The sequence below is a fragment of the Myzus persicae genome, unplaced genomic scaffold (genome assembly GCF_001856785.1).
Source record: "Myzus persicae strain clone G006 unplaced genomic scaffold, MPER_G0061.0, whole genome shotgun sequence".
NCBI classification, from domain to species: Eukaryota; Metazoa; Arthropoda; class Insecta; order Hemiptera; family Aphididae; genus Myzus; species Myzus persicae.
In genome coordinates this window covers 630,986-636,375 of record NW_019104422.1, presented here as the reverse complement: position 1 = coordinate 636,375, position 5,390 = coordinate 630,986, and the positions used below count along the sequence as shown (strand labels likewise).

Below are 5,390 nucleotides of genomic sequence, written 5' to 3'. Positions count from 1 at the left end.
TAATGTCGGGAAACGCGAATTATGTAATTTAAATAAAAATATTTAATGTAATATAAGTAGGTAACGTAATTAGTTTCTTATCGAAAGTAATTTACCCAACACTGGATAGTTGTTAGCTCGTAGATCTGATGATCAAGCCAGAATTAAAGTGAGAAAGACCCTAGGCTAACAGTGGTATTTATAGTCACGTGCGATCACATCTATAATTATTAATTATCATAATATGAAAAAAAAACCAAGTTCGGAGGAAAGGAAATTACTAGTTTACTAGTTTCAAAAATTATATATAATAGTCTAAAGTAAATTATGGTTCATTGATACTCAGTAAATCTAACTTCGTACACATTTCCAATACCCCTAACATTTAGAAATTAGCCATCTATGCTGCACGGCTGCACCTGAAGTAAAATCCTGGGACCGCCTATGCTCTCTACTGATGCACTGATAGGTAGTGGAGTGTTGTACTTCACCAATACCTGAAAAATAAGTACAAATGTTTTTGTAATATAACTACTAATAGTATAAGAAGTTTTCAACTAATCTAACTTTTTTGATAGTGGGTAAATGATGCAAACATTCTAGTCTTTGTTGAAGATGTGCCCAAATATCTATCTATTTCATCACCAACTGTTGATTTTTCCTCTCGAGAATTTTGTGACCAGGTAAAAAAGGTAGATAAATTATCTTTCATTTGATTATCTTCTACATCATTATTGTCATTATCACTAGTATGTAAGTCATAACAGACACTTTTTAAATATTCTGGTGCCAATTATTTTTTTATATCATTTTTAATCCCTTTTTTTTTAAATGGTGGGTGGCAGACTGCAGCAGTAATTAAAAATTTGGTATCAAATAATCGGCAAACCTTGTTTTCATACCTAAAAAACAAAAATTATTATCAATAAAGTTTGTTTATTTTAGCTCATGATTATATAAATGTAGGTACTACACAGAAATATAAATATAAATAATAGATCAGCTGATTAAAATTTTACATTATACATCAGTAAGACTGTAAGAGCTAAGAGATACTATATATTTACTACTTAGTAAATAGTATTTACTATTTACCAATAAAGTAAACCAAAAAAAGCTTAAATGAAAAGAAATTAAATGTGTACAATTTAAGTACTTGGCTAAATAAGATTAATAAATTTAAAAAATATTAATTATTACATACCACTAAGTATGGCAGTCACCAGAGGTTTCGAATAATTAGAAACTGCTAATCACTTGTCATTAATTCATATTTATAAATTAATTCTTCAATTGTAGGTAGGAGATTACCAAAGTACATGTTAGTATCACCCTGGAGTAAATCCAAGCTTATTGATATTTGCCCCATAATTGTTTGATATTGACACATGAAATAAATATCACTTCTATTAAATCTGAAAATATTGTTCATAAAAAATATAGATAAAATAATTAATAATTTTTTAAGATTTATAATTTACCTGCCAAAAGCCAATTTGTCCATTATTATTCTAAACTTAAGTTCATTATTTTTAATTTATTTATTAAACAGCATCACTGCATCATACAGTGAATTCCAACGTGTCTCGTTGGATATAATTAAATAAACACCAAGATTTTGTTTAAATAAATCAGCTGACTTAGTTGAGCGACCTTGTTTATTCCACAAAGCGGTAGACTAGGCAAAAGTACTCCTTGACTGTTTTTTGTATGCAAGATTAGACAAAGCTTTTTTAGAGTCCTAGAAATAACAAGTTATACAAATAAATTATTTTATTTTGTATTTAATTTCTACAAATTTGTAATTAATAATAAAAATTAAACAAACATAATTTATTGATATTTTTTTTTTTTTTATTAAAAATGTTTATTTACAATCTATATTTAATTTAATATAATACAATAAGTAAATTTGAGTAATAGAATTTTTGACATGAGTTCACATGATAAGAGAAAATATCCATTGATATTTCCTCTTCAGTTAAGACTAGGTAGAACGGAAAACATAATACATTAAGAGAAAAGAAAAAGAAAACTAGGTAATAATCAGAGTTCAAGTTTATAAACCGATGTTAGACCTTAGGATAAGAGGTCTCTGGACCATTTTCTTTTTAATCTACGAGTTGTATCGGGTAGCTCGATAGTGGATAGATTGGCGATGAGGGGTTTATTGATATTTAAAATTTAAATTTGGGTATAGTTAATAGAAAATAGTTAATGCCAATCATATTCATACTTATATCTTAGAATATTTTTATCATTTCAATTGAACGAAAAATTTAATTTTTAAATGTATTACAACTCATACAAATTTGATTATGATTATTAAGTGTTAAGCCTACTACCTAATAGTTTTGTCCTGATCACTAAACTTACACAAAATATATTCTTTTCGATAAAAATATTTTTAGTATTTTATAATTTAAGTATATTAGGTTACCTTCTTAAATAAATGTTCAATTACCATTGTTGCTATTAAATTTATTGTGTGTGCACAACATTGATGGTGTTTTGGTGATACATATGGTAAATCATGGTCTTCATCATTTAGAATGTTCAAGTTGAATGCGTCGATTTCTTCTAAATCATTAACAACCGTATCATTCACTAGCAATGTATCAGTATATAGTCATGTAGTCATGTAAATATCAACTACTTTTGTTAATGCTGCAACTAAAAACTATTTAATAAAACAAAAAATAAAAATAAATAATAGGTACACATTCTTACTTTGACTAGTTAATTTTTTGTTTTTCAAAAAATCTTCTAACACTGGTTGTTTTTATCTGATTGTTTTAAAGAACTACCAGCATATGCTTCAATGATCCATCATTGCATCTCTTTAAAGTGTTTTTGTTCGCTGCATTACCAATGTGATCAATTTTCTTTAATATAGTTGAATGTTGTGTCTGAATAAAATTAAATAATATAACCTTTTACTTATCATTATAAGTTTTGATAAATAATTTACATTTTTTGATCAGAACTGGGATTTATTTTTGAGGGGGGAGAGGGTTATTTATTTTATTTTATTTCATATGCACAAGAATACTGGGCCCCTCTGAGATGGTATCCGGACAATTTCCCCCCACTGTTTTTGGCGTAGTAGGACATTTTCCCCCCATTTTTTCATAAATATAATAAGACATAAAAAAATTGTATTTATAAAAAAAAATTATATTTTACTGAAAAAAAAATAATTTCTTATTAAATAATAAATAATAAACTTAAAAAAAAAATGGGGGGAAAATGTCCGCATAGAATATAAATTGGATTAAAAATGTCCTACTACGCCAAAAACAGTCGGGGGGGAACTGTCCGCCATTCCTCTGAGATGACTCGTGTGGGGGCCCAGGAAAATATATAATATAGAATAATGAGATCTATGATACATCTTAAGCACTTGAAATTTGACTTTTAAAAAGCTGTGCTTATACTTTTTGATGTATTTTTGTAATATATTAGGTATTTGTGTAGTATTTAAAATTATTTTAACACGCAAGATATTAGATGGGTCAACTGTCATAGGCAGGTATGAAATTAACATTGTACTTACGCTTAAATGTTTTCTTATATTAGAGTTTGAACGTGAATCCACCTTGTAACACTTTGTATCGACACAACTTAAGCACTTCACTTTCAGCTTCTTGTAAAAAAAATATCCTCAATGACTCTTAATACTTTAAAATATTTTTGATAATTTGGCCAGGGTAAAATTGGTTCTTCTAAATCTGCAACCTGATCGACTTCGGTTGAAGAATCACAATCACTCATTGTATTACAATTTAAAACAATTTAAACAATGAAAACAAGAGTATACGGTTGATGCAATACAATTATTAACAATCTGAAGGAACGTCAAGCAGACAACAGTGAACACGATAAGAATAATACAAATACGAACCCAAGTAATAAATATTACAATAGTGTAAAACAGCGTAGGGGACATACATGCAATATTGTAATAGTGTATAACTGATTGCGCGCTAATGACCAATTGGCAATTGGTTATTCGTAGTCCGTACACATAACAACAATATTATTTTCTAATAATATTATGAAAATAAGATAATACCATGTTCCACATATTATTATGGTGCTATAGCCATATTCATTTATTTATAGCAGAATCAGTTATCAGTCAATATCAATGTTTATGTTTTATATTATATTTATAGCTTTTAATTAAGAATAGGTCGCACCCGCATATTATGTTGTCTCCGTACACGGCAAACGTGGAATTGGTTCCCGGGTCAATTATTAATTAAAGTGTACGATTTGGTTCCCGCAAAAAAATACTTTCCAGACTTCCAGTATACAAAATATGTTCGAATTAATTCCCGAATAAAATTACTTATCAGTTTATCAGTATATAACGCTTAACTGTTACAAGATACGTAAATGTGCAATCGATAATCTTATATTAATGATTTTTACTTGTTCACATAATTTCGAGATAGGTACTCAGCAAAATGAAAACAGTGTTTGTTGATGGAACTTTTAAAAGTTGCCAGAAATTATTTTACCAGATTTGTATCATTCATAGTGTAAAAGATAACAATTATTTCCCCTTGGTTTTTTCCTACTACCCAATTAGAACAATACTACTAATATACAAGCATTTCGATTTATAGAACATCAAATTTTTTTGACCATTTTTAAACCATACCTAGGTATTCGAGATAGGGTTTGAACTATTCGAACTTATTTGAATTCTAGACAGTCTTAAATCTGAATAAAAGGGAAGGATTTTGCTGGTTGAATATATCATAATAATTTGAAAAGTTAATTTAACAAGACTGTATTATCGCGAAAGCTTGTGGGAACCAATTCGTATGTTACCTATAGACAACCCGGGAACCAATTCGTATATTACCTAATTACCTGTAGACAACCCGGGTACCAATTCGACAATTGGGAACCAATTCGTAGTCGTCCCCGTACACAGAACACAAGGTACGGCTAAAGTTCGTATAATATTTCGCTATATATATTATCTCTAATAGAGATTCTCAAAAATTATTTTTGCCCCCCCGTGAATAGAGTCCAAGTTACGCCCATGCCGGTGAGGGACTTGGATCCGCTTTTACCTAAGGCACGTTGTAATACACAGAAAGGATCAAACGTAAATAATGCACGATTGCACTTCCTACTGCATGTGCGATATTATATTATAATCTAACTTTGGACGGATCACTATTTTAATATTATAAATATATAATAACACGGTCATCCGATTGCGGTCAGCAAAGAGCGTGTAGCGTGGCGCTCAAAAATATGGTAACAGAAACGCGAGGTTCGGCGCATGAGCAAGGAATGTCTCGTAGTAATATAATAATTTGTTTATCGTTTATGTAACCACTAACCAATATTTAAATAATTAAATGTAATATGTTGTATGTAACAATATG

General features: G+C 29.1%; 1 long non-coding RNA gene across 4 annotated transcripts; it reads right to left on the bottom strand.

Moving 5' to 3' along the window:
- Nucleotides 1-227: 227 nt before the first annotated feature.
- LOC111042070 lies at nt 228-3,941 on the bottom strand. 4 transcript variants are annotated; one of them, XR_002605394.1, is made up of 7 exons: nt 3,536-3,941; nt 2,710-2,888; nt 2,420-2,652; nt 1,461-1,720; nt 1,184-1,394; nt 547-881; nt 228-476 (listed from the first exon to the last, which is right to left on the bottom strand). It is a non-coding gene; the product is annotated as an uncharacterized LOC111042070 (long non-coding RNA). The 4 variants fall into 4 exon arrangements; XR_002605395.1 differs by having other exon boundaries at nt 1,184-1,328; nt 2,444-2,652; XR_002605392.1 differs by having other exon boundaries at nt 2,444-2,652; nt 3,536-3,940.
- Nucleotides 3,942-5,390: the final 1,449 nt, after the last annotated feature.